The sequence below is a fragment of the Nuphar pumila genome, chromosome 2 (assembly GCF_984573655.1).
Source record: "Nuphar pumila chromosome 2, dmNupPumi1.hap1.1, whole genome shotgun sequence".
Lineage (NCBI taxonomy): Eukaryota > Viridiplantae > Streptophyta > Magnoliopsida > Nymphaeales > Nymphaeaceae > Nuphar > Nuphar pumila.
In genome coordinates, this window is record NC_143250.1 from 65883238 (window position 1) to 65898061 (window position 14824).

General features: G+C 34.0%; 1 protein-coding gene across 1 annotated transcript in view; it reads left to right on the forward strand.

Moving 5' to 3' along the window:
• Positions 1–14333: 14333 nt before the first annotated feature.
• Positions 14334–14824, forward strand: part of LOC149845622 (polyribonucleotide nucleotidyltransferase 2, mitochondrial-like) — a 235798-nt gene continuing 235307 nt past the window's right edge. Inside the window, exon 1 of the mRNA XM_089997684.1 lies at positions 14334–14454. The gene's annotated coding sequence lies outside the window, so the exon portion shown is untranslated. The remainder of the gene's footprint in view (positions 14455–14824) is intronic.

A 14824-nucleotide genomic window follows, 5' to 3' on the forward strand; every position in this document is an offset into this window, starting at 1 on the left:
ATTTTTTCTAAACATGCAAACAATGAACATGAAGTTCATATAAAATATAATCAGATTATTTCAAGTTTGCATAAGACTTTCTTAAGGTCATATAAAATATGTGAACTTTCTCAAATCCTTATGTTTTATGCAAACTTGAGGAAGTCTATATATTTTATGCAAACTTAAGGATGTTCCCATAAAATATATGTGGATTTAAGAAAGTCCGCATAAAATATGTACGGACTTTCTCAAGCCTGCATAAGATATGAAGTTCGCATAAAATATATGCAGACTTCTTCATTTTGTTCAAGTTTAATAGGAACTTCACATATAATTTTATGTGAACTTCACAAAGTTTGCAAAAAGAAGTGCAAGTCTCATTTTAAGTAGGTATATGTAGCACTCGAGGAGCAGAGCGATATATTGTGCAAACTTGGTCAGGTTTCCGCGTGAAAAAAGTCAAAAGAACATTCAAATGCTAACTATTTGTGATTTTGGACATGATACAAATATTGCAAATTGTGAGGTTTTAGGAAAATTCATCAAATTACTAATAGAGTATGGAATTTTTATTGGACTGAGTATGGTTTTTGTTATGGTGGATTCAAGTTTGGACTTAGTACAAGTACTTCTTAATTGGATTTTTATTTGGAACTACCCAATTATGATGAAGGTCCTCCGACCCATCAACCCTCCTAGTGGGTACTACTCTACTGCCAATGCGCATTTCCAAGGTTCATGCCTATCGAGAATGGCGCAGCGAAGTTTGATTCGTTAGACTGAACTAATCAGGTTAGCCTCTAGGCAGAAACGCGGGCTTGTGATTTAAGGGTCACTGGTAAAAGTCAACCAGCCGACTGTCACAAAACTCCATAAAGGTATGATGAGGGTTAGCACAGTCTGGTGTGAACCGACTGCCTCCCAAAAGTGTCCTTTGTCCTGGTTAGAGGGGTGCTAGTTTGTAATAAATGGTTTAACCAATATTTCCAATTTCCATGTACGGCCCCTTGTTTCTTGTAAAAATGTGAGCTCATCAATATGTGATTTGGAATCACAAGAAACGTGAGTAAATTCACTCCGGTTGTGATTTTTAAGGGCCTTGTTAAATCTTTCAGAAATGATCCTACTATAGGACGAACATGACATGTTTTTTAAAGAGCCTCATAATTTTTGAAATTCACCCAAAGTTAAAATTCATAAATGCCCGAGTTTTTTAAAGTTCTTACTTTTTACACGTGTGAACCTCATGATGTTTGTGGGATGTATAAGTACGTTATCCTGATCTCATAATATTTCACTTAAAAGAACGTTTGCATGATGTTTTCACGAACCTCAAAAAGTTTGCACAACCAAATTTGTGAACCTCTTGTAAATGAAATTTTTGTACCTTCACAAATGTTGCGTAAAATTCGCATATATAAACGACATTTGCAAGCTATCATGCAAATCTTCTTTAAGTAATTGATTTTCAAGGAGGTCCATAAATGTGTGGCGGCATTTATAGAATAATGTTTGTGAATGTCCTCGACCTTTATATTCTAATCGATCTTCGCAAATAAGGTACTACCTTCGCATATGTAGTACAACATTCAAGAGCAACTATGCAAATATCCTTTAATTAAATAATCCTTAAGGAGGTCCGCAAATGTGTGGTGATGTTCACATATAATTTTTGCCAATTTGCTTTGTATATGCGGAAGTTCTAACTCATTTGCAAAGTTCCTAAACATTCATAAATTTGGGGAATGACTTGCATGTTGATTTCTCTAGTTCTTGTGAATGTCATTAAAAGCATTAAATGCGATGATTGTCAATATAAAAGCGACAGTTTGGATTCCAAGACTTTTCATATAAACTAAAGTTTTTTGTGGTCCCCAACGTTCTTTCAGCAACAAAATTTTTTGATGTTTTTTTTAAACTATTTTTGGTGATTCATCGGAGGCACTTCAGATGATTTTTTTTAGAATCATCGACAATGAGCTTTTTGGGTAAGTAATAGTTGAATCAATTATTTTTTAAAACAATGGCATGAATTAGTAAATAACTAAAACATTGTCATGAATCATTTATTTTATGAAAGAATTGCATGGTTTTCAAGTTATCTTTGCATGTTTAATAGTGTATTCTATTTTTTTTATTTAAATCATTTGTCAATGAGTATTTGTTCATGTAGTGGAGGAGAGTGAAGGTCCTTTGGCTAGATTAAATACTCGGCCAAAGGTTGAGGTTGCGCTGAAAAGTTTACAAGAAGATCCTGAGGGGGATCATTTGGAGGGATCTGAGAAGGATCTTTAGGAGTCTGAGGTGAAGGTATTAGATAATAAGGTGGTAGATTAGTCTTTGGAGTAGCAAGTTCATGCTCTAAGGAAGAGGTTGCAAAGGCAAAGAAGGTCTAGTGCTAGTGGCCAGATACTTTCTTCATTTATTAATATATATATACATGTTTGTAAGATATTTTTAGGATAACTAATTTGATTCTTATAGTTTAATGTTTAAAATATTGCATATGTTTGTGTTTAAAGCATGATTATAAGATAATTATGTTGAGTATTGCAATTTAATAAGCAAAAGAATAATTGGTTGGATATGATGCTACTTAGGCAGAGACATGACCATTAAATTCATGCAGGTATGTGTTTATATGCCATACTTTGATGTGTTTTAGGGATGTAATCTATAGTTAGTTGTTTGCTAATAACCTTGTTTTGAGGATGATGCAACAAACTACAGTAAGTATATGGTCAAATTCTATAATCACCTGATGAAGAAGAAGGAAAAAGTAGTTACCCAAAACAAGGTTGAGGAAGAGGTAAATAACCAAAAAGGTCTAAAGGCCAAACAAAAGGCGGATGAGAAGGAGACATCAAACGATGATGTGTCGGATAACCTTGCTCAGGAAGTTGAGTTGTGGACAATTCTAGGGCATCGTTGTTGATTACTATTGTTAATTTGTCAAAAAATTGATGAATAATTCATTAATAAATATTTTATTTTGCCTTTTGAGATATAGAGTTGATATATTTGATGTAAATTTGATAGAATTTTGGATATTTAACTTCAGTTCTATGTTAGATGTTATGTAAATTTTGGTTGTTTTATAAATTTAAGATGTTATAGAAATTGCCTGATGATAGTAACACGATCATATTCATTTCACAAACATGAAAAATTCATGTATTTAGTTCATAAACGGAGAAAATCTGCAAATGCATGGGATAGTTTGCATGGAGAGCTCATATGATAAACGACATCTTATATAACAGAATACTTTCATAAATACATGATGCGAAAGTTCCAAACATTATGACCTTCACATGTGAGCTGCCTGCGGATCTCAAGTATATAATAACTCTAGTTAAAAAATGATATGCTCAAATAATGGAGTACATTTACATATAGATGATATGAACGTACTGACAACCACATGTCTTTCATGTGGACGTTGTGGTGCACTTTCACAAGTGAAAATTGTGAATGTGATGACGTCCGTGCATGAGGTGTATGTGAATCTCACTTAAGTATATAGTAACTTCAATTGGAAAACGACGTCGACAAAAAATGGAGCACATTTGTATATAGGTAATGTGAATGTACCAACAATCACAAGTCGCACATGAGGACAGTGTCGTGCACTTTTGCAAGTGAAAGTTGCAAACATGACAACCTTCACGTGTGAGGTGTCTGCGGATCTCACTTAAGTATATAGTAACTTAAGTTCAAAAATGGCATCTGTAAATAATGGAGTACATTCGCATATAGATGGTGCAAACGTACCGACAGTCTCAAGTCCTTCATGAGAATTATGTGATGCACTTTTGCAAGTAAAAGTCGCGAACATGATGACCTTTGTGCATTGGAAAATGACATCCAAAAAAAATGGAGCACATTCATATAGATGTTGCGAACGTTATGACAATTGCAAGTCCTTCATGAGGACGGTGTGATGCACTTTCGCAAGTGAAAGTTGTGAACATGATAACCTTCACGCGTGAGGTGTCTGCGGATCTCACTTAAGTATCCAGTAACTTCAGTTAAAAAATGGCATATGTAAATAATGGAGTACATCCGCGTATAGATGATGCAAGCGTACCGACAATTACAAGTCCTTCCTAAGGACACTGTGATGCACTTTCAAAAGTGAAAGTTGCGAACATGATGACCTTCACACATGAGGTGCCTGTGGATCTTACTTAAGTATACAGTAACTTCAATTAAAAAATGACATCCGCAAATATTAGTCAAAGTTCGCAATGTTTTATTGCAGACTTCCCTACCCTTACAACACATGCGTCCTCAAATAGGTAACAAATTTCGCAAATAAGCACATCATGTTTGCATGTTTTTGTTGTGAATGTTCTGAAAAAGTTGGGCATATGTTATTTTGGACATGGGGTAGATTTTGCAAATTATGGAGCATTTCGAGAAATATGACATTTTTTTGGTACAATACGACTATTTTTCAAATTTTAAATCTCATAAAATCATATCTTTTGATAAAAGAACTTGATCCAAAACTCAATTTCTAGCAAATGGGTCATGCTGAACACATTTGTAGGGTTTGATTTATCAAACATAGCTTGCAATGTTGAAAATTAGTGTTGTAATTATTTGGTAATTATTTTAATAAATAAATATGAATTTTATGTCTAATTTAAGGATTTTTATTCATTCAAATATGCATTGAGATTAGAATTCACTGGCTTAATAATTTAAAAAGTTAATCTCACTTGAATTAGAATTTTAACTAGAGTTATATTGAGATTCAAATTTAACTCGTTAAATTCATGCAAATTAGAATTTAAATGGAATTTAGATTTAGATTTAATTATAAATGAACTTGGATTTAGTATGTGGATTTAGATCCAAATTTGGTTTGAAACCATTTGGATTATGTATGATATCCAAGATTTAAAATAGATCTAAAATCCAAATAGAAATTAGGGAGTTTAGTAAATTAAATAAAATATAATTAACTAATTAATTAAGTAAGCTAATCCAAGAAGGTGAGATGCCCCCCTAGGTGGGCTCACACCCCCTTTGTTGGACATTACTTTCGAAAACCTTGTATTTATGTAAAATTTATTTAAAATATAATAAAGAAAATAAAAAAATGAGAATGTAAAAAATTACCAAAAAAGTGAAGTCAAGGCTTGGCAAGGGAGTCATGAGCCCAAGTTGGACTCATGTGGCTAGCAAGGCAAGTAGAGGGAGCCCACATAGGATGTCCTTACCAACTTGTATGAATTCTGGAATTTATAAAGCAAAGAAGAAATAAATTCAAAGAAAAAAAACAAGAATAAGGAAGATTGAAAGAAGGAAAAAAAAAGTAGAGAGTTTTTTTTGGAAAGTAAGTATAGAGAGAAGGTTGGGCTTTTAGAAACTTTGGCCCAACCCATGGAGCTATAAGGGGGGACCCCTAGGGGGTGTCCCACCCTTTTTTATTTTTTTGAGCTTTCCTCTTTCTCTAGTCTCCTTCTTTGTGTCTTCATCAAAGGGGCTGGTCCAACAACCATTATACCTACACTTTGAAGAAGAAATACTTGAAGTTGAAGGTACCTTGCTCACATGGAAGCGTTAGAGCGTACGGATGAAGGATCTTGGTGTGAATTCACGAATAGAGGTAGGTGCATCAATCACGTAGATTTGGGTTGATTCAAACAAATGAGTTATGAGTAACATTAATTTTTAGATATGAGCCAATATGGATCAGACCTTAAAACATTGATTTTCGCTTTTGAAAAAACAATTTTGGCGAATCCATGTCACCAAGAGATTTTTTAGAAAAAAAAATAGTTTGTAAAACTAGTTTTTTTTAAGTCGCTAAACAAAAATCAAGTTGGGGAGGCTTAGGTTCTATTTATTTGGTAGATCTTGATTAATTACATAATATTTAATGTATTATTATTAGATTATTAAGATGCAAACATGAGTTCTAAATTCTGGAATTTGTATATGCCGAGATCTATGTTCAATAATGCAAGATCGTTTTGTAGAGAGGATTCAACAAAATCAATATGGGGTTTTATATTTTTGGTTATATTAGATTCTAATTAGCATGTTAGTGAGTTAAGTTTATGTTAGTAATGTCAATCAGCGTGTTATTTATGACGATTATGCTTTGGTTGATTTCTAAATTGTTTGTTGGTTAAGTCTAAGCTTTTAGAGTGAATACATGAAAGAACCATGATTTCAGAATAATGAATGTGGTTATTTCACATTTTTTTTACGTATCAAAGCTTTAATAATTATTGTGATGTATTGTCAATGTGAGTAAATATATCAAGTTATGGTTAATCATGCATTTATAGCTTTCTTGATCTTAGTTATTGTTGAATCATGAACTTTGCAAATTACTGTTATGATGTTCCCATTTTTTACTCGATCAGTTTCAGAAAAAAAAACTATATCTCTCAAAATATGAATCCAATAAATACATTTAAAATACTGAAATGACCTACATATCTGAAGCTTGAATTTATGTTGTTGTTTGGTTCCGTTTAAGTCAGTTTTGAGGGCAAAAAGTATATTGCAACATTGCATAGTTTTTTTGTCCTGTTGGTAGTACTATTTCAACAATTTGTTTTGAAAAATTTAGAAACCTAATCAAAATGACTCAAAATATCTTGTGAAATTTTTTAGTAAAATCCAAGACATAGTAAAATACTCTATAATAAGGGTTTTGTCAAAAGAGTTCATAGTAAATCCCCAAAAAAAATTCAAGTTGGAAAAAATTATGCAGGTTATACAATTCGTCCTATAATTTTGCTGAATAGAGGGTTGTCAGAATTTTCATTGATTTATGGGGAATGAGTTTGGGGTTGAAACATTAGATGCTTTGTTCATGACATTTTAGAGCAACTTCAGTTAAATTTTGGAGGCCAAAATTGGTTTCTACGATTTTTTGTGATTTTTCTAAAATCAGGTAAACATGGATCCAAATTTCTCAGATAATACTTGTTAATGCCTAATTATTTCTACATTGCAAAGCATGATGAGTGATGGTCAAGAAATGATTGGTAAGATGTTATGCATATTAACTGAATGTTCTTTATGTTGATTAATGTGTGTTTAAAACACATGTCATATATGAGAATGTGTACCAAGCATGATGATGCATAATCTTAAGATTGAATGAAATGCACATTTAATTTTGTTAAATTAGCATAGTCATGAATGAAATGATGCATGTAGACTTTGTGTAAGCATGTGAGCATGTAAGCTGGTGTATATATGATGATAATAAAATGTGGTATGAGTATGAACATGGCTCATGAGTGAGCCTGGGTTTGAAGGAACTCATGAGTACTTGTTGAACACTAAATATAGAAAAGACTTAAAAATATATTAACATAATCACATAACTGCCTCGAGAAAGTTGTTCTCAAAGTTACCCACAGTTTGAATGGGTTAAAAATAATCTTGTGTTATGAAATCTTTTCGAGTGAAGTTGGGCTACAAAGCCCAAGTGCTAAGAGCACTTGAAATTAATTTATATTCCTAGATTTAAATAACACCCAATGACTCATTCAAATTCAGAATCACCTTGGAGAGGGTGATGACACACTCGACTGGTTGATCATTATTTTTTGGAGAGGTAGGCATCTTCATTGGTCTTTAGTCGTCCATCCTAGAGGGGTGGACTACCGTCTAGCCTTGGTGGTATGTTACGAATCTCTGTAGAGTAGAAATCAATTCTTTACGAACCATTAGGAGTTCTCTCGGTCATAAACCGCTCTAGTGAGAAACTCAAAAGAAGTTGACAGATTCTTCTAACAAATAGGGCTAATAAATTGCATGGCATAAATCACAGTTAGGAACCCTGATTGTGTTCTCTTCAGGGCAAAAAAAGAAAAACAAAATATTAAGTACTGAATCACTGATATTAGTAGGGTTTGTGCATGAATATGTTTATTGAGTTTAGATTGATATGTTGTATTAAATGTTTTAGTTGCTTGTCTAAAGATGTACCAATGCTTATCTCTTATGTTCGGGTTATATCCATGTTTATGTATATTGTTGTATCATACTCGGACCATGTATTAATGCCCCATACTTTAACGTTTTTCAGATAGTGCATGAGCTGGTGTGATGGCGGGTTGCTTAACAATGTTAGACGGATCATCATCGTTCTCTTTCCTGAGAGATCCAACTTTATTTTGAACATTTTTTAATTAAGTTGGATTTTTTTTAAGACATAAACCCTCAATTGATTTGAGTACCATTTTTAATTAAGTTCTTTAATTAAGTTCTTTGAATGTAGTTGTGTGTGATGATACGTTATTGTAACTCACCCAATGTTTGAATTGGTTTTACAAGAATTATTCCACTATGTTTTACATTCGTTATGTTGTTAAAAAAAATTCCTTTAAATTTTTTGATAAAATTTGGTTGCGTTACATTTTTAACCATGGTAAAATATGACATATATATTAGAAAGATGTAATCCAAAGAGAAGTTTCTACTAAACTTAATATGTGGATCACATCTAGAGGGTCACGTTTTTAAACATGCACACACATATCTCTAGCCTACTGGGCTTTAAAGGTTTTTTTTCATGTTTTTTATCAAAACCATTCATCTAAATGTGTTATAAGTGCTCGATTTTATGTGAATAGGCTATTGGATCATCCAATTTTGACATGAGGGTTGGTTTTTATAAGCTTTGAAAATTGATGGTCTACAAATTTTAAAAATATTCAAGCTAAAAAATTCACACATTTTTCATAAAAAAACACAATCCAAGTATATTTATCCCAACAAATCGACCATGTAAAACACATATGTGGGGGTCAAAATTTTGTAGAAACACCTATAAAACCCTGTTTGCTTGTGGCAGCCTCTTAACATTGGTAGGCATATCCTTCGCACTATATATATATAGTGAGTGGTAGCTGCTTAATCCATACATGCTTGATGAAAATGCACTCACGTTGAGCATCCATTGCATGCAATAGACACTCATTGTTTTTTCGGGCAAAAATTGTCATTTAGCAGTGTTCTGAAGTGCCACTAAAAACAATTGAAAATTGATGGGCGCGTCCCTACAAGGGCTTTTAGTGGCATTTTAAAGCACTGTTAAATCATAGTTTTTGCATTTTAAAGCTCCTTTGCATGTTTTTTTGCGCTAACCGTCCTTCACACGTCCATGAGCATTCCATCTAGGCAACTATGGATTAATCAACTACCACTTTTCTTATATATGTATGTATATATATAAAGAGGGAAGGACGACTAACCGGGCTTTTATAGGGTTCTTCTCATGTTTTTTCTTTCTTAAATCTGACCATACTGGTGCATTCAACATAGTCGATTTACTAGAAAACGACACTTTGATAATGTTTTTTTATAAAAAATATAATTATGTAAGCCTTGAATATTTAAGAAAATCTTAGATCGCCCATTTTAAACATGATCCAATAGTCATTTCCTATGAGATCAACTGATCAAGCATATATAACTCATCTGTACAATCAGATTTAAGGAAAACATGGAAAAAACCTTCGCAAGTTCAATTAGTTAGAAAAGCGGTTACCACCTTCTCTCCCTCCTATATATATATATATATATATATATATATATATATATATATATATATATATATATATATATATATATATATATGATTATGATGCATAAACAAGATTTTTTAGGGCTTTAAAACCAACAACTGATAATCCATATAAATATTCAAGCAGCCAAAAATTGTATTTGTTTCATAGCAAACTCACCATGCTTAACACGTCCACATGGTTGGATTTGCAAAAAAGTGTTAGAAATGCCTACTTCACACGATAATTCTCATATTAGTGAGTGGGTGCATGTCTCTCTCTCTCTCTATATATATATAGAGAGACTATTTTAATTGAATCTTACCGTACAAATGTGTTCTACATATTTGATTTTTATAGAAATTAACTCTTGATTGTCCAGTTCCCACATGTGGATAAGTTTTGAAGATCGATTATATATAATTTCACAAGTATTTAAGGGTAAAATTCATGTATTTTTTTTTCTTCATCGAAAAGAACGCACGTCATTTTTTAGCAAATCAACCACGCTGAAAGCATCTGTGTGGTTAAATTTACAAAAAACACCCTGAAAACCCCTACTTACTCATGGTAGGCACCAATTCTCGTGTGTGCATGGTAATGATACGGCTACTCCCTCTTATAAACCGTTGGATAAATTTCAATCCAACGGTTTAGAAGAGGGTTAAATATTTTGTGTCTTTCTATAACTACTGAAAATAGAAAAGTAAACGAGGAGATAAGAGCCAAACTTATAAGTATTTTTTATCAAATATGGGTTTAGATTTTATTAAAAACCAAACTCATATTTGAAAGAAAAATTATAAATACAAGGCTAACTTTTGAGTTAATTACAAGTGCCACCTAACTTTGAAGATATGATGAATGGGTCCCTGGGTTAGAAAAATATTTACCAAACACCCGCCTCTCTCAACGCATTCGAGTTTTCCATGGACAAACCATGGTTAGTTGAAATACACTTACTTGAAAAGCCTTCTGTTGTCATTAACCAATTCTACAAAACCAAGGGTCTTCTTCCGTGGGGATTATGGTTTAGGGCAGTGAATTCCTGGGTACCTATTATTGGTCGTTCTCATTGGATGGGAGTTGCGATAATGTTTGGGGCCTTGCATCAGTTTTTTCTGGATTTATAACCCGAAGAAACCCCACTCGGCACAAAGATCTGATCACGCTGGCTTAGCCTGCCATGCCTACGGTCATCGTGCCTACATCGTAAAACTCCGAATCTAAGACCCATTCCCGGGGCCTATGATCTCTTATGTTCGGGTTATATCCATGTTTATGTATATTGTTGTTTCAAACTCGGACTATGTATTAATGCCTCATACTTTAACGTTTTTCAGATAGTGCATGAGCTGGTGTGATGGTGGGTTGCTTAATAATGTTAGACGGATCGTCATCGTTCTCTTTCCTGAGAGATCCAACTTTATTTTGAACATTTTTTAATTAAGTTGGATTTTTTTTAAGACATAAACCCAGAATTGATTTGAGTACCATTTTTAATTAAGTTCTTTAATTAAGTTCTTTGAATGTAGTTGTGTGTGATGATACGTTATTGTAACTCGCCCAATGTTCGAATCAGTTTTACAAGAATTATTCCACTATGTTTTACATTCGTTATGTTGTTAAAAAAAAAATCCTTTAAATTTTTTGATAAAATTTGGTTGCGTTACATTTTTAACTCTGGTAAAATATGACATATATATTAGAAAGATGTAATCCAAAGCGAAGTTTCTACTAAACTTAATATGCGGATCACATCTAGAGGGTCACGTTTTTTAACATGCACACACATATCTCTAGCCTACTGGGCTTTTAAAGGTTTTTTTTTCATGTTTTTTATCAAAACCATTCATCTAAATGTGTTATAAGTGCTCAATTTTATGTGAATAGGCTATTGGATCATCCAATTTTGACATGAGGGTTGGTTTTTATAAGCTTTGAAAATTGATGGTCTACAAATTTTAAAAATATTCAAGCTAAAAAAATTAACACATTTTTCATAAAAAAACACAATCCAAGTATATTTATCCCAACAAATCGACCATGTAAAACACATATGTGGGGGTCAAAATTTTGTAGAAACACCTATAAAACCCTGTTTGCTTGCGGCAGCCTCTTAACATTGGTAGGCATATGCTTCACACTATATATATAGTGAGTGGTAGCTGCTTAATCCATACATGCTTGATGAAAATGCACTCACGTTGAGCATCCATTGCACACAATAGACACTCATTGTTTTTTTGGCAAAAATTGTCACTTAGCAGTGTTCTGAAGTGCCACTAAAAACAATTGAAAATTGATGGGCGCGTCCCTGCAAGGGCTTTTAGTGGCGATTTAAAGCACTGTTAAATCATAGTTTTTGCATTTTAAAGCTCCTTTGCATGTTTTTTTGCGCTAACCGTCCATGAGCATTCCATCTAGGCAGCTATGGATTAATCAACTACCACTTTTCTTATATATGTATGTATATATATAAAGAGGGAACTAACCAGGCTTTTAAAGGGTTCTTCTCATGTTTTTTCTTTCTTAAATCTGACCATACTGGTGCATTCAACATAGTCGATTTACTAGAAAACGACACTTGGATAATGTTTTTTTATAAAAAATATAATTATGTAAGCCTTGAATATTTAAGAAAATCTTAGATTGCCCATTTTAAACCTTATAAAAACCAACTAATGTATCAGATTGGATGATCCAATAGTCATTTCCTATGAGATCAACTGATCAAACATATATAACTCATCTGTACAATCAGATTTAAGGAAAACATGGAAAAATCCTTCCCAAGTTCAATTAGTTAGAAAAGCGGTTACCACCTTCTCTCCCTCCTATATATATATATGATTATGATGCATAAACAAGATTTTTTAGGGCTTTAAAACCAACAACTGATAATCCATATAAATATTCAAGCAGCCAAAAATTGTATTTGTTTCATAGCAAACTCACCATGCTTAACACGTCCACATGGCAGGGGCGTAGCTAGGATACATGTGAGGAGGGGGGTAAACAGGGGTGTAGCTAAAAAAAATATATTTGTGCGATAGTCGGGGGTTCGGGGCAGCACCCCCGAAATATTTTTTTTTTAGATAAAATAAAAAATGACTACAATTATTAATAAAAATCTATTTTATGTGGACAAATCAAACTATTTGCTGCAGTCAGGGCTGGGCTAGGACTGGGATGGGCTACAAAAATGGATAAAAATCTATTTCATATGGAATCAGGGCTGGGCGAGGACTGGGCTTTTAAAAAAAAAATATTTTTAACTGTTTGGGGAGGCAGGACTGGGCTACAGCCCAGTCCTGCCTCCCCCTAGCTACGCCCCTGCCGCATGGTGTTAGAAATGCCTACTTCACACGATAATTCTCATATTAGTGAGTGGGTGCATGTCTCTCTCTCTCTATATATATATAGACTATTTTAATTGAATCTTACCGTACAAATGTGTTCTACATATTTGATTTTTATAGAAATTAACTCTTGATTGTCCAGTTCCCACATGTGGATAAGTTTTTATAAGGTTTGAAGATCGATTATATATAATTTCACAAGTATTTAAGGGTAAAATTCATGTATTTTTTTTTCTTCATCGAAAAGAACGCACGTCATTTTTTAGCAAATCAACCACGCTGAATGCATCTGTGTGGTTAAATTTACAAAAAACACCCTGAAAACCCCTACTTACTCATGGTAGGCACCTATTCTCGTGTGTGTATGGTAATGATACGGCTACTCCCTCTTATAAACCGTTGGATAAATTTCAATCCAACGGTTTAGAAGAGGGTTAAATATTTTGTGTCTTTCTATAATTACTGAAAATAGAAAAGTAAACGAGGAGATAAGAGCCAAACTTATAAGTATTTTTTATCAAATATGGGTTTAGATTTTATAAAAAACCAAACTCATATTTGAAAGAAAAAATTATAAATACAAGGCTAACTTTTGAGTTAATTACAAGTGCCACCTAACTTTGAAGATATGATGAATGGATCCCTGGGTTAGAAAAATATTTACCAAACACCCGCCTCTCTCAACGCATTCGAGTTTTCCATGGACAAACCATGGTTAGTTGAAATACACTTACTTGAAAAGCCTTCTGTTGCCATTAACCAATTCTACAAAACCAAGGGTCTTCTTCCGTGGGGATTATGGTTTAGGGCAGTGAATTCCTGGGTACCGATAATGTTTGGGGCCTTGCATCAGTTTTTTTCTGGATTTATAACCCGAAGAAACCGCACTCGGCACAAAGATCTGATCACGCTGGCTTAGCCTGCCATGCCTACGGTCATCGTGCCTACATCGTAAAACTCCGAATCTAAGACCCATTCCCGGGGCCTATGCTACTCGTTGGCTTGCACAGAGGGGTTCTGCTCTGAGTCCACTGATGCCAAATTTTGACAATTTTGGATGTTGGGTATGTGAAAAATCTTTTAACAGCATCTTCACCAGTTCTGTGGATTCACAAACAAAGTGTCACAAAAAACGAAACCAACATTAGTGGCATTAGTATAATTATTGAAAAAGACTTCAGTTTTGAATTGTAAAAGATGGTTAATGGTGAAATAGAGAGATAAGGGGCAATCAAATAATTTTATTTAACGACCATGCTAGACCCACCTGAGTTGAGAGAGGCGGGTGTTTGATTTTTTTGTAACATAGGTACCCATTGTAAAATATAAAAAGTTTAGACCGGAGTTATAAATGTTTTTATATAAAAGGGTGAGTTTGGGTTGGATTATAATCCAAATTCCAAACCCACATTTTTTCTGCGTAAAAGAGGGGCGAAAGGGTTTCGCGCTTCTCTCTCTCTCTCTCAGAGAAAGAAGAGGAAGGCGAAGGAGAAGGAGAAGGAGAAGGAGAGGAGCAACAAAGGCGAAGAAGAAGAAGAACAAGAAAGAAAAGGAGGAGGCAGGTACGCCCTCTCTCTCTCTCCGCTCTTTCTTCTTGTTCCTCCTCTTTCTACTGCTACTTCTTGTTCTTGTTCTGCGTTTTTTTTTGAAAAATCCCATCACCGACCGCACATTGGCTGGCCTCCGGTTGTTAAAACCCTTGAGGTCCACTCTACCCACCGTGGAGTACACCTTCTACCTTGCAGTAGGGGAGGCCACTCGTGGGTTTTGAACTTGTGACGTCCTTCAAGTTGGTTACAGTCACAGATAAGGGGAGCCCTCGTGGGATGTTCTGCGGCTGTAGGTGAAGGTCAAAAATATGAAAAAAGAAGCCCATTTTTTTTGTGGGACCCAGTCCACAACTACGGTTCCGGCACCCGTACCGTGCCGTGT